General features: G+C 45.5%; 1 pseudogene; it reads right to left on the bottom strand.

Annotated features, from left to right (window-relative positions):
• Positions 1 to 4,322: 4,322 nt before the first annotated feature.
• Positions 4,323 to 19,773, bottom strand: LOC134809774 (uncharacterized; annotated as a pseudogene).
• Positions 19,774 to 21,969: the final 2,196 nt, after the last annotated feature.

The raw sequence follows: 21,969 nt of genomic DNA on the forward strand, positions 1-21,969 counted from the left end.
AAGGGCTATAACAAAAACAGGGCTGAAACATGCCCCTTGCTCACCACATTGCAGGTAAAGAGAAGGAGAGAAGAGCTGCAGCCCTATGGGTAGCCCAGACGTGGGAACTCCCCGAGCCAGAGCTGTGACTCACTCTTTGGGGCCTTGTGGTTCCTGGAATCTCCAAGCTTCTGGGTGCCGCTGTGTTCCCTGGTGGCAGTTGTGGAAGCTGCTTGCTGTGAACCTGATCCAGCTGCAGCCCTGCAGAGAGTCTGCACCCATACTATCACCTGGAGCTGCCTGTCCCCCTGTAGCAGCTGGCATGCCTGATTGTGTGCAGTGCCAGACCCCATGCTTGCTTGCTTACATACTCCTCACCGCTCCATGCCTGGCTCCCCCTTGGCAGGTGTGGGATCCAGGCTGGTATCATGAGCTGAGTGCAGTGTGCCAGGCTGAGTGGGTGGAATGAGTCCAGTGGGTCTGAGCAAAACTTGGGCAAAGGTAACACTGATCACAGAGGTTTCCAGCCAGAAGAGTGACACCCCAAGAACCCTGCAATGGTAGGAGTTGGGTTGGAGCTGGAAATGGAGATAGTTTAGAGATAGAGCCAATAGCGCTTGTAGATTGGATGTGAGGGATATAATAGTGGCCCAGGTAAGACTAAAATGAAAGTGACTTTGAGCACAATGTGAGGCCCATTTTTCCATACTAGGGCTTGCATTCTCAAATTAATCCCCACCAGATTAAAGGATGATGGGAAAATGGGGAACTAATACATATATATCTCTATCTATCTATCTATCTATCTATCTATCTATCTATCTATCTAATTTTGAGATAGAGTCTTGCTCTGTTGCCTAGGCTGGAATGCAGTGGTGCAATCTCAGCTCACTGCAACCTCCACTTCCGGGGTTCAGGTTTATCTTCCCACCTTAGACTCCAGAGTAGCTGGGACTACAGGTGCATGCCACCACACCCACCTAATTAATTTTTTGTAGAGCCAGGGTTTCGCCATGTTGCCCAGGTTGGTCTCAAACTTCTGAGCTCAAGCGATCTCTGCCTGCCTCTGCCTCCAAAGTGCTGGGATTTCAGGCATGCACCACTGCACCCAGCCATCTTCAAATTATGTATGTCTTAAATTAAATTTACATTCTTGGAATTGGGGCTGGGCTGAGCCCAATTTAGCAGGGCAAGGGCTAAGACGTTTGAAATAGCTGGAAATTCTGTAACTCTGCAAGGCAGACAGCTGGAAGAAATTACTTCCTGTTAAAAATTGTAGTTCTCAGTCATCGGGTAAAACCCTTGCCTTATCAGCTCCTGGGATTAATGATTTTTTTTCACACTAGGCCATACCACAGTGCATTTCAACAGTGGATCCCAGAAACACAGATCCCTAATTTACTTTTGGTTAGCTCAATTATGCAAACACGTGTTTAGCTGCTAGAATGACTTTGTCAGCATTTAGGGAGCTTTAATTCAACTACAAGTACTGGAACCAGCAAAGGAACTCCTGACTGTCTGAGATCTGCCCAGAGGCAAAGCTGTTTGTTGTAGCTATTTGTTTTTTGTGTCACTTTTTTCTTTTCCTTTCTGTATGACTGGTACTACAAATGGAGATGTGCATCTGTTACTGTGGATCTGTCAATGGCTTAGGTTTTCTGGACATAATCTTATTTAATGGAGCCAGGTCTTTTTTTCCTAAGTTTTTTCCCTACATGTGAAGCATTTTGTTGTTGTTGTTAAAGTGCTCTAATGTCTTAGTAATAAACTAATAATAAAAATGACAACAGTAACAAATAGTGCTCTTATTGATCATCAAGAGAGTAGGCTCTGAATGGTAATTGGAATACAGCTGGAACAGGGCCGTATGGGGTGGCAGAACTCATCCCTCATAGGCAGCAGCAGCTAAGCCCATTCTATATTCTACACCCTCCCTGACCCTTGATTTCTACTTGGCCTACCTTGCCATGTTGTTCTATGGAAAATCAGGTCACCCCGTACCTAACCTTTCCCTGGCCAATATTTAGCAGCTTACTGAGCCTGTTGTATTGTATCTAATCCTTGCTTAGCCCAGCCATATGCACTGCCATTAGGGAACATCATAAGTCATCATTTAAGGATCATAATATCCACTCTACTTGCCAGAGGACCAAGTCATCCATTCCCTTGTATCTAAGTGGCAGTTGCAAACTCCTGGAATAGATTCCTCATTGTCTTCCTATCAGCTTCAGCATCTCCTGCCTCAAATGTCACCACTCATAGCACATTTTTCTTTAGAACATGCTCATTCTTGTGATTTCTTTTCTGACAGAGATAGATACCCGCTCCCCAGCTGTGTTGCTTGTGGATTTCCCCAATAGGAGTCAGTACTAGACACTTGCCAACAGGCAAGTCACTTAATATATTTGAATTACATTTCCTTCTTAGGTAAATAAGAGTGACATTCCTCTCTCTTTCTTTCTTGGCATTGTGTCTGAGCTGGGAAGACTTTATGTCAGGTTTGCTGGGATGATCCAATGAGACACAACTTGTGAATATCCTTTACAAAATAGAAGACCCTGAATAAAAGCTAGCAATTATTGTAATAACAAAGAAGTGCTTACAGATAAATGTGTCTCTTTTATTCAACAAACCTGTATTGAATATGTGTCAAGTATGATGATCAAAAAGACGCAGTCCCTGCCTTTAAGAAATTTAACGTCTTGGGGTATATACAGATAAAGAAATAGGCACTTACAATACAGAGTGATAAGAACTATGATAATGCTAAATCCCTTATGAGAGTGCACAGAAAACACATATAATGTAGACTAAGAGAGGTCAGGGAAGGCTTCCTGAGAGGTGCAGAGCACGAACAAAGGTGAGCTGAAAGAAAAACTGGAAAATGTGGCTTCTGGGAACTGTAAATTGCTCAGCCTAGCTCTATCTCAGAGTGAAGTCAAGTGGAAAGACTGGAGAGGTAAGTGAAGGCTAAATTATGGAGGGTTTTGAACATGGGAACACTACTGAAAGGTTTTAAGCAGAGAGAGACATGATCAGATGTGACTGAATATCATATGGGGAATGTTTTGGAAGGAGAAAGGTGGAATGAGGGAGATTGGTTAGAAGGCTATTGGGATTAACTAGCAATGAGATTATAATAGCATAATCTAATTCTGGTGGTTTCAAGACAGGTAGATGAATTCAAGAGATATTTGGCAGTAAAAATCAGTAAACTTTGATGTTTAATTAGATGTGGGGAATAGAGTAGAAAACATAGTGGAGGGTAGCACCCTCATTTCTAGTTTGGAGAACCATATGGATGGTGATGCCATTCACTGAGATTGGGATCATGGAAGGAGAAGAGTTGGGGTACGGAAAGATTATAATCTCAGTTTGGATTGTGACTCTTTTTCAGGGACTATGGATTCCAAGTAGAGATATGAATAATATATGGATATTCTGCTATGTATGTTTCAGGATGCTTGGCTGCTCGTAACTCTAGGAAGGGACAGAATTACAGACTGCATGGTTCTTACATGTCCGCGGATGCTGACTGGACATGGAATCAATGTCAGACACAATGGCAGTGAATACACTGGCTAGCCAGTAATTTTTCATGTATGATATGGTGTATTAGTCAGGGTTCTCTAGAGAGACAGAATTAGTAGGATATATATAGGAGTTTATTAAGTATTGACTTACGTGATCACAAGGTCCCACAATAGACTGTAAGCTGAGGAGCAAGGAGAGCCAGTCCGAGTCCCAAAACCAAAGAACTTGGAATCTGACGTTCGAGGGCAGGAAGCATCCAGCATGGGAGAAAGATGTAGGCTGGGAGGCTAGGCCAGTCTCTCCTTTTTATGGTTTTCTGCTCACTTTATGTTTGCTGGCAGCTGATTAGATTGTGTCCACCAGATTAAGGGTGGGTCTGCCTTCCCCAGCCCACTGACTCAAATGTTAATCTCCTTTGCCAACACCCTCACAGATACACCCAGGACCAATATTTTGTATCCTTCAATCCATTCAAGTTAACACTCAGTATTAACGAGCACAAGTTCACCTCTTGTCAACTTGAGCCCATACACATCTCCTGACATCATTCATAATCTGCAAATAAAGACAATAATGTCATAATTGCATCTAACTTAATACAACTATCCTTTTTACAACCAGAAATGCACCAATCCCCAACCCAAATACTATTACATAAAGTTAACAATACTTAAATGCTGATATGAAGTCAATAAATCTTATGTCACACGAAAAAGGAAAAGGAAATAAAATAAAGATATTTTCTTAGCACAAGTGTATACATGCATAAACATGTTTTTAGCAAAAGAAGAAGGAAATACTCATGACAATCACAGTCCCTATTTCTGCAGCTGGTCACGTGGTCATAGCTGGTATTACTGACTACCTTCTACTACCCATTCTGTATTCCCTTTGCCTTCAGCAATCACCTCGGCAGGTCATGGTTTTTTTCCTGGTGGAGAGACCCAAATGTTCATTCCTGAGGGGTCTGGGCCATTTGTAGTCCTGCCTGGATTGAGCTGTTGTAGTTTCCCATTGACCTTAATCACAGGGCATGGTAATACTAACAGACGCCCTAATGGATCTGCTGTATTCCATTCATACTCTTCCTCACCTCTGTTGTGGAGTAGTAGACTGATTTCATCTTGATAGTCCAGGTCAATCACCCCAGCCAGCACCTTTCTTAGCCTCTTAACTAAAAGGTAGGAGGAGTCCAAAGTGTTCAGGTGGCAATCTTTTTTTTTTTTTTTTTTTGATGGAGTCTTGCTGTCACCCAGGCTGGAGTGCAGTGGCGTGATCTCGGCTCACTGCAAGTTCTGCCTCCCGGGTTCACACCATTCTCCTGCCTCAGCCTCCCGAGTAGCTGGGACTACAGGCACCCACCCCACGCCTGGCTAATTTTTTTGTGTTTTTAGTAGAGACAGGGTTTCACCATGTTAGCCGGGATGGTCTCGATCTCCTGACCTCATGATCCGCCCGCCTTAGCCTCCCAAAGTGCTAGGATTACAGGCATGAGCCACCGCACCTGGCCTCAGGTGGCAATCTTAACTTCCCGTTTAATGGAATTGTTGTGTCTCCTGGTGGCAGCGTTCCTCCCTCTGGAACTAAGAGCTCTAGGCCAGCAGAACTAAATGTTGTGGGAACAGGAAGCAAAAATTTTACTATTGGATCACTAGGGGTGATGGTGAGTGGTGCCACTTCCACTAGCAGCCCTTGATTCCTGGACCTGTGAATCCTGGCTATGGGAGAAGAAGTACCATATATTGGACGCTGATTCAGAGCAGACACGGCCTTCTAGAGAACTTTGGCCCAGCCCTGAAGAGTATTGTCACCTAGTTGGCATTGTAACTGTGACTTCAAAAGGCCATTCCACCATTCTATCAACCCAGCTGCTTCAGGATGATGGGGAACATGGTATGAACAGTGAATTCCATGAGCATGAGCCCACTGCTGCACTTCTTTAGCCATAAAGTGAGTGCCTTGGTCAGAGGCAATGCTGTGTGGAATACCATGATGGTGGATAAGGCATTCCATGAGTCCGCGAATGGTAGTCTTGGCAGAAGCATTGTGTGCAGGATAGGCAAACCCATATCCAGAGTAAGTGTCTCTTCCAGTGAGGACAAACCTCTGCCCTTTCCATGATGGAAGAGGTCCAATATAATCAACCTGCCACAAGGTAGCTGGCTGATCACCCCAAGAAATGGTGCCATATTGAGGGCTCAGCGTTGGTCTTTGCTGCTGGCAAATTGGGCACTCAGCAGCGGCCGTAGCCAGGTCAGCCTTGGTGAGTGGAAGTCCGTGCTGCTGAGCCCATGTGTAACCTCCATCCCTGTCACCATGGCCACTTTGTTCATGGGCCCATTGGGCAATGACAGGTGTGTCTGGGGAAAGAGGCTGAGTGGTGTCCACAGAATGGGTCATCCAATCTATTTGATTATTAAAATCCTCCTCTGCTGAGGTCACCCATTGGTGAGCACTCACATGGGATACAAATATCTTCACAGTTTTTGACCACTCAAAGAGGTCCATCCACATATCTGTCCTCCAAATTTCTTTGTCACTGATTTTCCAATTATGCTTCTTCCAAGTCCCTGACCATCCAGCCAAACCATTGGCTACAACCTGTGAATCTGCATATAATCGCACATCTGGCCATTTCTCCTTCCTTGCAATGTGCACAACCAGGTGCACTGATTGAAGTTCTGCCCACTGGGATATTCCCCTTCACCACTGTGCTTCAGGGATGTCCTAGAAAGAGGCCATACTGCTACAGCTGTCCACTTTCGGGTGGTGCCTGCATATCGTGAAGAACCATCTGTGAACCAGGCCCTAATGTTCTCTTCCTCTGTCCACTGATCATAGGGAACTCCCCATGAGGCCATTGGTGCAGGCTAGGGAAGAGAAGGCAGGGTGGCAGGAGTGGAGACCATGGGCATTTGAGCCACTTCCTCATGTAACCTACTTGTGCCTTCAGGACCTGCTTAAACCTGATCATGTATAAAGCACTTCCATTTGATGATGGAATGCTGCTGTGCATGAACCACTTTATGGCTAGATGGGTCAGAAAGCACCCAGTTCATGATAGGAAGTTCAGGTCGCATGGCGACTTGCCCTGTAGTCAAATGTTCAGTTTCCACCAAAGCCCAGTAACAGGCTAAGAGCTGTCTCTCAAAAGGAGAGTAGTTATCTGCAGAAGATGGCAGAGCCTTGCTCCAAAATCCTAGAGGTCTCCGCAGTGATTCACCTATGGGGGTCTGTCAAAGACTCCAAACAGCATCCCTATCTGCCACTGACACCTCAAGCACCATTGGGTCTGCTGGGTCATATGGCCCAAGTGGCAGAGCAGCTTGGACAGCAGCCTGGACCTGTTGCAGAGCCTTCTCCTGTTCTGGACCCCACTCAAAACAGGCAGCCTTTTGGGTCACTTGATAAATGGGCTAGAGTAACACACCCAAATGAGGAATGTGTTGCCTCCAAAATCTAAATAGGCCCACTAGGCGTGGTGCCTCTTTCTTGGTTGTAGGAGTGGCTGAATGCGGCAACTTATCTTTCACCTTAGAAGGAATATCTCTACAGGCCCCACACCACTGGACCCCTAGAAATTTTACTGAGGTAGAAGGTCCCTGAATATTAGTCAGATTTATCTCATCCTCTGGCATGCAAATGTCTCACAAATAAGTCCAGTGTGTTTGCTACTTCTTGCTCACTGGATCCAATCAGCATAATGTCATCAATGTAATGGACCAGTGTGATATCTTGCAGAAGCGAAAAGCAATCAAGGTGTCTCAGAATAAGATTATGACACAAAGCTGGAGAGTTGACATATTCCTGAGGTAGGCCAGTAAAGGTGTATTGCTGGCCTTGCCAGCTGAAGGCAAATTGCTTCTGGCAGGCCTTATGGGCAGGAATGGAGAAAAAGGCATTTGCCAAGTCAATGGCTGTATACCAGGTACCAGGAAATGTGTACACCTGGTACAGCAGCTGCAACTGGAGTCATCACTTGGTTAAGCTTACAATAATCTACTGTCATTCTCCAAGATCCATCTGTCTTCTGCACAAACTGAATGGGAGATCCCTGAATCTGAACAGGGATGTAGCGGGAATCACCACCTGTGTGTCTTTCAAGTCCTTGATGGTGGCACTGATCTCTGCAATCCCTCCAGGGATGCAATATTGTTTTTGATTTACATTTTTCTAGGTAGAGGCAGCTTTAATGGCTTCCATTTGATCTTTCTCACCATAATAGCCCTCACCGTACCAGTCAGGGAGCCAATGTGGGGGTTCTGCCAGCTGCTAAGTATGTCTATGCCAATTATGCATTGTGGCACTGGGGAAATGACCACAGGATGAATCTGGGGACCTACTGGACCCACTGTAAGTTGGACATGAGCTAAAACTCCATTAATTACCTGACCTCCATAAGCCCCTACTTTAACAGGAGGACCACAATGACATTTTTGGTCCCCTGGAATCAACACCAACTCAGAGCCAGTGTCCAGTAGTCCCCGAAATGTCTGATAATTTCTCTTTCCCCATTGCACAGTTATTCTGGTAAAAGGCTGGAGGTCTCCTTGGGGAAGGATGGGAGAGAGAGTTACTGTATAAATTGTCGGTAGTGGGGTCTTTTCTCAAGGGGACCTGGCCTCCCTTTCATTCAAGGGGTTCTGGGTCTGTAGACTGGCTGGAAAGTCTGGAAACTGATTGAGGGGCCATGATTCTCTGTTTTTATAATTCATGTTAGTTTTTTATCCATTTGACCTAGAAGTTTTCTGCTTGTATAAATTAAGTAGGAATGCAGTAGGCTTCCCATCAATTTCACCTATAGGAACACAGTTGTTAAGTATCCAATGCCAGAGCTCTGCATGAGTCAGACTATTCTAATTGCCACTTTGCCTCTGCTGTCCATTACAGTAGCTACACCCACCTTGCCTTTTATGGTTGAGTGCTGCCACTTGGCCCCTGCCACCTCAGGATTGTATTTACATTTTGTAGTTGGGTAACTGCAGTTCCCACCATTCAATCTGACATACAGAGAAGAGCAATTACAGGGCTCTTCAAAGATCCAGGTGCTGCCCTCACAAATCTATTTCACAAGGCATTGGTCAAGGTTGTATCTTCTGGACCCTCCCAGCTGGGATGAGTAGGTCTAAAGTGGCTAATCCACTCCACCATCCCAATGTTACTAAGCCTTGGGATCCCTCCCTGTACATTAAACCAAGAAAGATCAGGCATTTCCAGCTCACTCACGGTGGGCCATCATTTAATCCATATTTCAGCTAACCAAGCAAATAAACTATTAGAACCTTTTTTAACTCCCCGAGGTGCAACATTAAAAGCAGAGTCCCTACTTAGTGGGCCCAAATCAATAAATGCAGCCTGATCAAACTCTATGTTCCTTCCACCATTGTCCCACATCCTTAATATCCATTCTCATGCCTGTTCTCCAGATTTCTGTTTATAGAGATTAGAGAACTTAAGGAGTTCTTTTCAAGTGTAGTGAACCTCCTCATGGGTCACACTATCAACTTCACCTCTAGCGGCCCACTGAGATTTTAGTTATGGGTTTAGAAGGAAACAGGGGTGTTAAGGGTGGCTCCTGAGGAGAATCAACATTATCTTGCCTGGCAACTGCCTCAGGGGAGGCCATCACTGTTGCCTCAGGCAGCACAGGGTTTATCTCCTCAGACAGAGGTGGAAAGGCTGATGGCAGCATGGGTCAGGGAGGGGATGTTGCCACTACTGGGGATGGGGAAGCTGTTCCTTTTGGCAAAAAAGTTTCATCGGAGTTTACAAACTCAGTGTCCCCAGCTTCATCAGGGTCCTCCCACACATGCCCATTCCAAGTTGCAGGGTCCCATTCTTTTCCAATCAACGCCCTCACTTTAACAGTAGACACCTGGTGAGGTTGTGCATGCACCTTATGTTGCAGGTCAGGAACTCATATAATAAGAGCTTGTGTCTGTTTTTCCACAATTTCAGCTCTTTCTCTATAGGATATAAGACTCTCACTAAGGGCAATCTTAGCAGATTTAAGGTTCAGTATCTGCTTCTGAATCCAGGAGACAGAATCCCTGAGTTCATCATTTTCTTTCATCACTTTGCCCACTGAACTTAGAAGAAACCAACTAGCTTCATTATGTTCCTTGGTTCTCCACATATGGTCAAAGGTATTATGTATAGAGTTACTAAACTAGCCTCTCATGAGCAGTGAATCAGGAGTGTCAAATGCATTTATTTTGCATAACTGTCTAAATAGTTCATGCCAAGGACTATCAGTGTTTTCCATACTATTAGAAGTAGAGTCCTTAGCATTTTTGGGTCTAATCATATTAAGCAGCTGACTCCAGAAACCCCAAAATCAATGAAAGAACTCCATCCTTAATATTCTGTTCCTCTAGAACCACTCCCAATACCAAAATCTGTATTAGTCAGGGTTCTCTTACAGGGACAGAACGAATAGGATATATATAAAATTAGTTTATATATATAAATACAAACTAATAGGATATATATGATACATACGATATACACACATATATATGTGGGAGTTTATTAAGTATTAACTTACATGATCACAAGGTCCCACAATAGGCTGTCTGTAAGCTGAGGAGCAAGGAGAGCCAGTCTGAGTCCCAAAACCAAAGAACTTGGAGTCTGATATTTGAAGGCAGGAGGCATCCAGCATGGGAGAAAGACATAGGCTGGGAGCCTAGGCCAGTCTCTCCTTTTCACAGTTTTCTGCCTGCTTTATATTCACTGGCAGCTGATTAGGTTGTGCTCACCAGATTAAGGGTGAATCTGCCTTCCCCAGCCCAGTGACTCAAATGTTAATCTCTTTTGGCAACACCCTCACAGATACACCCAGGACCAATACTTTGTATTCTTCAATCCAATCAAGTTGACACTCAGTATTAACCATGACATGTGGCTCAAACAAATGAGTTATGTCAATCAGATTTTGTTTTTGGAGAGTTTCAACCAACCAAGCCACTGACTACTGCCAGTAACTGATGGACATTGGTATTGGAAGGTCTTACAAACTCAGGGGCTGTGATAGCCATTGGGCCCGTATGTAAGTTGCTGAAAGGGCCATTGTCTTCCTGAAAGACCTGAAAAGAGAAAAGAATGGAACAGACACAGATTGATGAAGAACTGAGAGAATATGTCACTGCCCATGAGAAAGAGACAGAGAAAGAAAAGATGCCTGGTTTATGTTCTCACTTTCAGTTCTAATTTCCTTGAGCCTGGCTGTTCTTGTTTCTTGTGAATTCTCTCTTTCTCTGTGCGTGTGTTTAAATGTTAAATATTTAAATTTTAAACTTTAATCCTTTTTAGTATATGACCAGAAAGCCTGCAATTAGAATAGAAATTGGTACCAGGAGTGGGGTTTCAAGTGACAGAGCCTTAAAATATGGGACAGTTATGGTATCATTGGGAGGAGATATAATCTAAAAATAAATTACAAGATGAGAATTTTGCAGGCTGTGATTTTTGGTGAAAAACTAGTTAAGTGTCACCTGCAATCCCTTGAGACCCAGGACATAACCATACAAAAGGTGGAGCTCTGGGAGGCTTGATGACTGAATGTAAGAATAATGAAGCAGATTATTTATTGCTTAGCATCTTAGATTAAGGCCAGCAGCAAAGAGACACGTTTCTATCCAGAATGCCTGTCTATCAGCAAATAAAAAAAGCAAGGTGATTATGTAATCCTGGGGCAGGAAGCCCATTTTGTCTGTAACTGGAGCTCTCTGATTACTTAGATTCAAATCCAGAAACTAATGGGCCTTGCCAAACTGTGGTCTAGTCCTAATTTTCTGTCTCATTGAGTTTCTGGTGCTAAAGCTGTGATTGACAAAGATGGATATTTAGGCCATTGGAAAAGGATTATCTAGAAGGAGTTGCTGGGGAACATGACACTCCCGCAAGCTTCTCCAAGGCATTTTTTACTCTGCCTTCCCTACAAAACAAGAAGATCCCTTCCCTACAAAACAAGAAGATCCCTTCCCACTGGGAGGCAAGTCTAACAGCCAGGATTGAAGTATGGATAAGGAAAGACAGATTAGGAAAGAAATAGCTAGCACTTTTTGCCTACATCCCTTTTGTACTAAGTGGCATCGGCCATTAAGAGAAGGATAGTCAGATTGAAGAACCTAATCCTGGGTTCTGAGCAACAGAAAATTGATGGGCCTGGTCCTCAGGACTTATTTCAACTATTAAGAATATGCAGGCTTCCAAGGACATTGGCCTTACAGTGTCAGTCAGGGTTCCCTGTAGCTTCAGGATTAAATATTTGCTTAGACAAGTAGCCACTGTAGGGCTCTTATCCTAGAGATCTCTTTCTTTCCTCTTCTAAGTAAATGATTGTTTTCTGCTATCTTCCCATTTTTGTTCCATTGTTGAATATTGGGGTATGGCAGAGGTTAAGTTTACCATTTAGTTCATAGATTGTAGGAAGATGAGATGTCACCTTTGGACAGGGTCTCACAGAACTAGGAGAGGAATGGATATAACCTGAATATTGTGGATTCTGAGGCAGGCAGGCAACCTTTGAGATGGCCTTGAGACACTCACTGCCTCTGAATGAGGAGCAGAATATGACTTCAAGTTATTTCCTAGGGGGAGAGGATGTGTGATTTATAGTTGTAAATGTGATCAATTAGACGAAAGCACCTTTGAAAATGTCCGAATAAGGAAAAGGTTATGTGTGCCAGGCAAGCAATAGAATGAAACTGATGGGCTTTCATTATTTGTCTTATTCAGTGATGCTGGAAGGGACAGCATTATATGCCACATGGACGTGGGATGGACACCTAATCCAGGGCAGCAAATCCTATGACTTACATTGTCAGGGTTGAATGGATAGGCTCATCAAAGCAGACTCTTTCTCCCGAATTTTGAACAAGGAGACATTGGGTCTATTATCACTTGGAGTGAGCTCTTCAGTTGGGTCCTATACACTGGGGGCATGATGAGTAGACAGGAATGAGGTGGGGTGCCAGGGGAGAATGGAGCAGACACCTGGAGACTGGTGACTCCTGAGAGGGAGAGATAGAGTTGTTGCTTCTGTTCTTAATGGGTTTCTCCTGATTTTAGAACCTCTCATATCTGGCAATATTTTACTTCTCTGTTCTTGGATTTCATTGGATTTCTGCTTTCTTACAATAAATCCCAATCTGTGGCAGAAATCTAGCATTCAGGAGACAGATCTAGGTGGAAAGATGTTTTTCAGATCCATCTACATTTTGGCGGAATCACGACCTGGGAGTGGAGGAAATCACCCAAGGAGGTATAGAGGGAAAGAGAAAATATTGTATTCTGATCATTACAAATACTTCATATAGCATAGTATGCCACAAGATATTAAATGTTGGCATATATTATTTACTCTTCTAAACAACTTTGTAAAGTAGCTGTTGTTATTGTCCTAATTTTACAAATGAACAAAGGTGATAAAAATGGGTTCAGTTATAATACTTTGCCTGGGTTGCACAGGTCTTCTGACTGAGTTCACTTTTCAGCTCCTATTAGGAGCAGAAGGGACTCAGAATTTGCAGGGCAGAGCTCTATGCACTGGACCAGAATCTGGACCAGAATTCTCTCCAGAGGTGGGCACCACTTTGTAATCATAAAGACCAGTATTACCTGATATATGTACAGAAGTTGGCAGGAGAGTAAATGAATTAAAGGAAGGATGCTTATCCCAGAGCTCCTTGTTTCCCTTTGTGGGTCTCCTTTTCCCCCACCCCATAACTAGCCCTGCTGCTCTTTAGCCCCTTTGAGGGAAACCACTGACCTGCCCCATCCACGGAGAAGCAAGAGGCCTGTGCTACAGTTATCCCTCCCTATGGACAATTCCTGGTCCTTTGGGGGAGTGTTTAATGCCCCCAAATTTTGCCACTTGGGGGTAGGTAGTGGGGAGGGATGGTAAATGGTACTTTGTGGGAAAAGGATTACATGGGCAAAGGATTCTGGAAATGCTGAGTTAAACAAACAAAAAGAGATTTCCTGATCACAGTTCTTAGACCATTAAATGTATGAACATGCATCTCCTAGAAGGGCATATTATGGGAAGAACTTCCCCAACTTACCTGACCACAGAACAGCTTCCTAATGTGCTAGCATTTTAAGCAGTAACGGGGAAGGGGAAAAAGATTGTGGAGGTGGGAGGCAGGAGGTGGGAGGCATGCAAGAACTTCACCTCAAGGGTTAGCAAACACCTACTCCCTATTCATGTGCAATGGCCTTGAGTGGAGCTCTCAATTGATAAGTGGGGGTTTGTTTGTGTGTGCGAGTGTGTGGTTTGTGTGTTTGTGTGTCCATGCACCCACACACGTAGGCACAAATCTTGGCTATCAACTCAAATGCAGGAACTGGATTGATTTTTATAACTTTGCTCTTAAGGTTTCTCACCCCCTAATATTTGCTCAGGCCTCTTTTGGGACTACATGTTAAATAAGGCATAGGCTGCCTCACAGTGGCTTTATTTGCTTGTTGTGGGTGGTGGTGGGGCCGGGGAGCTCATTAGGATTCTTAAAAGTTTAGGAAGGAGCAAAGGCCAAGTTAGAAGAGGATACCTACCTCCTGACTCCTTGGGGGGCTCTCTTTTTGGCCTGCCCTACCTACTGAGGACTCATTGGAGGAGCCCTCACAGGGAACTTCTCTTAAATTGACACCCTCTGTTTATTTTTGAACCCCTAATTACCCTTTAAACTTGCTGTGGTTTATTTTTAGAGGTTTCTCATCCATCTCATTAACAGCTCGTAAAAGCTCCTGTCTCATATTTCTACCATTTATGCCCTTAATTAAACACAGTGGCTTTTGTTATCTCAGAATACTGGTCTTGTTTAGAATTTAAATAAGATGACTCCAAGCTACCGCCTAACTGCTTTTTAAGCATTCCTTCCCTTTACTTCAATCCTTTTGTCTGCCATGGGTCTGTCTAGAGCCTTGTCCCCAGGGTTCTCTCTGTTCTTTTTTGGTTATTTTTTTTATAATCAAGGGCTGAGAATGCAGAAGAAGGAGGCGTGGGATGCTGACAGCTCTGTTTTGTGTTTCAGTTTTGTTTTGTTTTGCTGATTTTGGGGGTAGGGCACCGTTGGGCTCCTTCCTCCACCTCTACCGGGAGTTAGGAAGAAAGAGGTAGGTTAAGACTTTTTCAAGCTTTGCCATCCAACATGTGAACAGAACAGCAATACTTGATTAAATGCACACCAGGACTCTGATCCCTGATCTGACACCTGCTGATCCTCTTCCCTCATCAGGAAAGCACTGCCTAATTACCTTTTCCTGCTAGCCCAGTTTATATTCAAACCTTCTTAGTGGGACTGACCAAAATATTGAAAGCATCCATCATCAGAGGTGCTCGACACCAGGTACTGCCTCGCAGAGGGAGGAAGGCTGGTGTAGGGGAGAGGGAGCACTTGCGGTCTGGGGACTGTCAGTGGCACAGGCCCGGGTAGCACCTGCACTTTGGCCAGGGCAGGGCAAGCCCAGTCAGTGGTCTGTCCTTTGTGGCCTGGACCCAATCTGCCCTGTGGAACTCACAGTCTCCCTGGCAAGAGAGAAACCTGTCATCTGTGCTGTTGGCTTAGTCAGTGGGCACAGGCTGAGGTGGTGCCCATGCCCTTCACAGGCAAAATGAAGCAAATAACACCAGGTTCATCTAGGCTTGACTCTCAGTTCCTTCCCTTGGCCTTGGGCAAGTTACTTTACTTCTCTTCCTTGTGTTCTCTTCCATGTAATGAGGTGATATTAATATTACCTACCTCAAAAGGTTGATGTCAGAACTCAATTAGATAATGTATGTAAAGAATTTGGCATGGTGACTGGCACATCATAATCACGTAACAGATGACAGCTGCTGTGATTAGTATTAGTATTATTGGAATATAGTGACCATTCTGGTCCTATGTGGCCACTTGAGACCACAGGGGCAGTGGGAGCATTGTGGGTCATTGTGATGATATGGATTTTATCCTGCAAAAGAACCTGTCTACTCATTCACTCACATGTCTGTTTATCCAACAAACACTTATCAAGCACTTAATATGTGTCAGGGACTATGCAAAGTGTGGACAAAGTGGGGCCATCCATGGGCGTCAGCTCTCAGGCAGCCTCTACTCTGATGTGGGAGATCCTACTGTAACATACATTGGAATAAAATATGTGCTAGAAAGAAGATACAAACACTGGGCTTACAAGGACAAACAAGAAGGAGCTCATAGTTATGACCTGAGAGACGCAGAACTCAGGAAAGATAGAGGAGGGATGTTTGAGCAAGAAAGTAAAGGATAAGAAAGATTTCAAGGAGCAAAGGAGGGAGGGAAGAACATTCTAGGATGAGGGAGAGGCATTAGCAAAGTCATGGAAAAGTGAAAGTGCATGGGTATTTGGAAAATGTAGCCTGGGTAGAGAGAGAAAGTGACCATGTAGGGCCCAATGATGGCTGGACTCAAATGCCACAGCAGGGAATTTGAAGGAACTGAGGTCTTAAGAGAGGTGACATTAGACCTTTGTTTCAGAGAGATAGCTAACCGGGGCTGTGTGAAGTAGATTGGCAGTGGGTCCCAACCTTTCATTACCAGGAAATCCCTTTCATCAATTTACCCCCATAGATCTGGCAGTTTGATTTTGGACATTTAACACATTACATTTATCAATAGTCTGTGGTGCTTTATTGGGGTAAATGTATAGTTTCCAGTAGTTCTTTTAAATACTGAAGACCCCTAGATATTTAAGAGTGCCAGGCTGGGAACCAAAGGGCTAGGGAGGTAGAAGAGCAGATGTCTGAAGATCCCTTAGTAAATTCCTGGATGCCCGGGACAGAAGCGAAGTCCTGAACTAAGGCAGGTGTGGTTTCTGAAAGGTGGGGACAGGTATGAGATGTTCTGTGGGTGAAATGGACAGAATTCGGTGAGTGATTGGGGCTGAAGTGAGTGAGGAATAGAAAAATGAATCAAGGTTGGGCATGGTGGCTCATGCCTGTAATCCCAGCACTTTGGGAGGCCAAGGTGGGAGGATCGCTTGAGCAGGGGAGTTCAAGACCAGCCTGGGTAACATAGTGAGACCCCCATCTCAACAAAATTGTTTTAAAAAATTAGCTGGGCACGGTGGTGGACATATGTGGTCCCAACTACTCAGGAGGCTGAGGTGGGAGGATAGCTTGAGCCCAGGAGGTACAGGCTGCAGTGGGCCATGTCCTTTCTACTGCACTCCAGACTGGGCAACAGAGCCAGATCCTGTCTCAAAAAAATAAAAAGAGAAAGAGAAAGAGAAAGGAAAGGAAAGGAAGAAGGAAGGAAGAAAAGATGAGTCAGAGCGTCTGGACCTGGGGATAAGAATATTAACGAGAGGGGACCCGGAGCGGACTGGTGGCCAGAAGGAAGGAGTGTCAGTTGATAGCAGATGCACTGAGTGTGAGCCCACTGCGGTCTTCTACATGGAGTTTTTCAGCAGGAAGTTGGGAGCTTGGGAGAAAGGTCACTGCTGTGGGGCAACTCAAGACATTTTCTCATGGGCAGTGAAACTGAGGCTCACTTAATCTTCCATCCTCAGACCCAATGGCTAGGACTAGTGACCCCTGAGACACCCACCTTTACCCTTACCTTCTGCCCTGATGAGACCCCAATAATCTAGAGTCTATTTCCTAACATTCTCCTGTATCTGTCCTTCAGTGCTTAGGAAAGTGTTGCTGACTATAGGAAAGAAAAGATTGGGTTAGGGAGAGGGGTGTGAAGAGGCGCCCAGGCCAGGGCAGTGCTCCACCACTGCCTCCTGCCCTGCTTCTGCCCAACCTGCAGTTAGCCTGGTTTAAAACAGATGCTCTCAGTCATGATCAACCTGTCTGCTTCTGCTTTTGCTCTGTGGTCATGGGAAGCAGATGTTTCACCCTGCTGTAGTGGGGACTGAATTACAGTAGCATTGGTGTGGGGTGACCTTCAGGGCACCGGGCAAGGCTCGCAGAGGGGGTGCCTTTGCTAACACCCCCTCCTGAGCAAGTCTGGCAGTGTGTTGCTCATGGGGCTGCCAGCCAAATGCCAGAGAGGGAAATAGTCACACCCCCAAACTGTTCATGAACAGACCTAAGTAGACACACAAGTCCCATCACAGAGGAACACAATCCCCCTATGAGCTGTGTTTGGGTCAGGGTCTTCTCAACTTAGGAACAACCATCCCATGCTAGGTAAAGCCAAATCTCTAATTCTGGGCTTAATGTTCCTTGATGCATGTGCCTGGACTTTGTTATGCATCAGAAACACCAGCCAGCTTGTTGAAGTGCAGATTCCTAGGCTCCAATCTAGTGCATCAGAACTTCTGTGGGTAGCAATTTACATTTTTAACAAGCTTTCTAGGTGGCTCAAATGCACAGTAAAGTTTGAGACGCTGATGGAGAGCGTCCTGTTAAATCACACCAAGACTTCTTTCTTGCATTGTCCATCACAGACCACGTTTGTGGGGTTACTATGTTAACTGTTTTCTGAATCTCATGCTGGGTATTCTGAATCTGGGTACTTGACTCTGGTTTTGGCTCGTGTGTCCTCCCCTCTTGGCTGTAGGTGCCTCCTCTCTGACAGGCTCCCCATGATGGGGCACCTGGATGTGCAGGGCAGCGGGAGGGAGCCAGGCGAGAAAGGGCACGAAAGAAATAGGACACCAGCTTCTAATAAGGGAGTGTGCCCAGCACCGGCTCAAGGTATGGGAGGGAAAAGCACTATCCCCTGCAGGGCTCTTCTGGAAGGCTTTTCAGGAGAGGCTGTAGTTAGGCCCCAAGAATAAGTGGGATTAGGTTTCCTGAGACTAGGGAGGGTATCCTGAAGACACAGAGTATAAACAAAGCATGGTGAGAGGAGGGTGTTGCATTTGGCCATAGAAACGGGTGCTGAAGACCCAAGAAGTGTTTTGAACACCAGATTAATGCATTGTCAGTTTCATGTAAGGCAAAGTGCTTGGTAATTTTTAAAGCTCTATGCAAACATTAATCATTCCTTTCTCCTTCTGTGGGCAAAAGGGGAGTTAGTAAAAAATTATGAGTAATAGTGGGATGCCTGGCAAAGGTTTTAGGATGAATAAATTACTAGGGAAGTGGAGAACAGCTTTTTAGGGGTTCAGAAGCAGTTGTCCAGGGGCTGAATCTGATTAGTTTGGCCAACAGTGTTAGCTTTTCAAAAAAAATTTTTAAATTAAAAAATTTTTTTTTCAGACGGAGTTTTGCTCTTGTTGCCCAGGCTGTTGTGCAATGGCACGATCTCGGCTCATTGTAACCTCCACCTCCTGGGTTCAAGTGATTCTCCTGCCTCAGCCTCCCAAGTAGCTGGGACTACAGGCGCCTGCCACCACATCCGGCTATTTTTTTTTATTTTTATTTTTAGTAGAGACGTGATTTCACCATGTTGGTCAGGCTGATCTCGAACTCCTGACCTCAAGTGATCCACCCACCTTGGCCTCCCAAAGTACTGGGATTACAGGCATGAGCCACTGTGCCCAGCCTTTTTTTTTTTTTAATTTGCATTTGAATGTCTTTAAATAGAGCTTTCACCTTCCAGTTCCCACAACCTACAACTCTACGTTTGTTTTACAGCCTCACACATTTACACCTGCTTAGCCCCAGAAGGTATTAGAGTTTTTAATCTCTCAATTGGCATAGAGGAGGGTGAGAAGTTGAAATTCTAGTAGGAGAGATAACAGTAGTGGGAAGTAGTGAGGGCCCAGAGAGAGTGGGGCAGTGAGATAAGAAGAAGGAGACAACACAGAATAAGTAAATGGGACACGCTGGCGGATTGAGGGAGAGAGGGGAGTCAAGGGTTAAACTGATGGGACAATGCTGCTGAAGTCTGCAGAGGCTGAGGAGCAGCTCTGAAGGATATGTAGGGTTTAGGTTGTGGCAGGATATCTCAGGGCCTTGTCTAACGGCAGGTGACAATTTTGGCCTGGTGCTCAGAAGAATAATGGTAGCTGGGGACGCAGATCAGCCCTGGCGTGGAGGCAGTGGGTGAAGTGGAGGTGGAGGTGAGGGGGGGTAAGAGTGTGCTGGGAGAGGGTGGAGGGCTGGAGGAGCCTTCTCACTGTGAGGAGGTGTGCAGAATAGTCAGGATGGCAGCAAAGTTGGATCCCATGCAGGATCCCAGAGTCAGAAAAGGAGAGAACCTCCAGGAGGGAGGGGCTGATTGGCTGCCGGAGGCACTTTGGCAGCCGAGGAGAATATGGGTTGGCAACACGTCCTTTAATAAGCCATTGACTTTGAGCATCGGTGAGCAGGTCAGCAGGGGTGAACGTCGGCATGGTTGGGCTCTGCTCCTTCAGTAGGGGAGCACTGAGGCAGTGGAGCTCCACCTTTGTCTGAGGGGCTGGTATGGACTCCCGGCACAACCTGGCTCTAAACTGGGCAGTGGAAGGGTGGCCTCTGCTCTGACCTGTCACTGTGTCTTCCCTGAACGGCTGTGCTTGGCCAAAGCTGAGCTGTTCATAGTTGTCCCACACTAGCTCACTCTGCGCCTCTCCCCAGATGGCCTAGAAGACCACGGCCCTCTCTGCTCCTCAAGCCAGAAGCTGCTCTCGGGTCAATAAGCTCGGGTTGCTGGAACTTTTCGGACTGCCGAGGTCACTTCTGCTTCTGGGTTGTCTGACCACCGGCCAGTTTTTTGCTTGCTCTTTAGCGGCTCTTCCTCCTTGTAGCTCAGCACCCTGTGAGGTTGAAGAGGCGGCTGCTCAGCTGTGGCTGAAAGTGAGGAAGCTCCCTTTAGGGGGTAAGGGTTGGAGTTTGAGATGAAAAGTGTTTGGTGCCGCTTGGCTTGACATTTTCCCCCAAAGTGAAAATCCAGCTGGCTTGTTCCCCTGGTTTGTCTCTGAAGCAGTATCTGGTATTTATAGAAGACTGAGCCAAGGGCCAATCAGCTCAGAATGGAAATGCCTGAGCCTGGAGTTCTCTGGAGCAACCGTCTCCTGGCTTTCTCTCTCCCTGGAGTTCAGCTAAGGTTTTCTCTCGAAAACTTTCAAGCCCTGAAAAGTTTGAAGAGACACAAACAGGGGAAAGGACCCTAAAGCACACTGACTGTCTTTCTCTTGGCATCGACGTCTTGTGTGTTTTTTTACGGTTGATAGCAAGAAGGTAGCTGAAGAGCTAGGAGAGTGGCCTGGTGTGGGGCGCAAGGAGCAGCTGCAGCATCCAGCTGTCTAGGGTGATGGGCATAGTCTCCTGTTCCTACAGCCTCTAGGACGTCCTGCTTCTGAATTATGTGCCTGTGCTAACCTACTGGGACAGAATTGTTGTTTTTAGCATGTACCTTCCAGCTGCAAGGAAAAGGAAGGGGATATTTGACATTTTAAAAGACAGCTGGAATGAGTGAGATATCAACTGACACATTCATTAAATGTCATCACTTTTGTTTCTCTTCCACATTCAGTGCTTAAGTTATTCTAAATTAATTACCCAGCCACTTGATTTATTCCTTACACCCCCCTCTGTGCTTCCTGCCACCCTCTCCAGGCTTAAGAGCAGCACAAGTTACCCGGTTGTAAAGGCTGAGTAGGGGCCTTCAGAGAAAGAGGAGACTGTCCAGGCAGCTAGGCTGCAGGATGCTCTCACAATGGGGTCAGAAGCCGAGCCTGACCACTGCCATGAAAGTTGTCATCCCCCTGTTTTACAGATGAGGGAAGTGAGGCTCAGAGAGGATAAGTGATCCATCCAGGGCAGACTGGGGAGGCTCAAGGAGCCAGAATTTAACCCAGGTCTTCTGCCTCTAGGCTCTTGAGCTTACCAAATGTATTGGTGTCAAAGAGGCAAATCTATCTTCACATGCTAGGTAGCCACAGGGATTAAATAAACTGAAGAATACAATTTCACACCCCCCTCTGGCCCTTACTTCCTTGTCAGGGAGAGGGAGAGCCAGGTGCAGGAGGACAGCTACAGGTTAGCATCTAGGAAGCAGATGAGGAATCTCTCTGCACAGTAAGTCAGGTATATTTGGATCATTCGGCAAAGAAAGTTCTTAGTAATTTAAGGAAGACAATGTGTGAAGTTTGTCTGGCTCTTTGATTTCACAATCCATTTTAACTGCTGTGTGTCATTGTTGGTAATTTTTCCAGAGAGATGAAAGACCATGGTACAAAGGGCCATAGCCCTTTCAACTGTGATTAGCAAGTCCTCTGTCATCTCAGGGACTCACATTTCCACAAACAGAATTTCTAGCCCCAGGTTTCATTCCTTATTGCTCCAGCCTGAAATGTTCCCACAGGCCTAGCCTAGGTACAGACTGTAAGGTGAAGCCACAGAGAAAAGCAGAAATGCTACATGGCTCACGAAAGCCTGGGGCATCTGCCCACATTGGTGCTCTGTGTATCTCTGGATAATCTCTGATGTGTCACCAAACTTCCCCAAACTGTGTGGAAAAAAGAGCCACCTCAGGGAAAAGAGTCACATATCTCCTCCATTCCTTTCCCCAGTACTAATTTACTGTGAGTTGGTTGCCCTCAGGTGAG

Source organism: Pan troglodytes, chromosome 1, assembly GCF_028858775.2.
Source record: "Pan troglodytes isolate AG18354 chromosome 1, NHGRI_mPanTro3-v2.0_pri, whole genome shotgun sequence".
NCBI classification, from domain to species: domain Eukaryota; kingdom Metazoa; phylum Chordata; class Mammalia; order Primates; family Hominidae; genus Pan; species Pan troglodytes.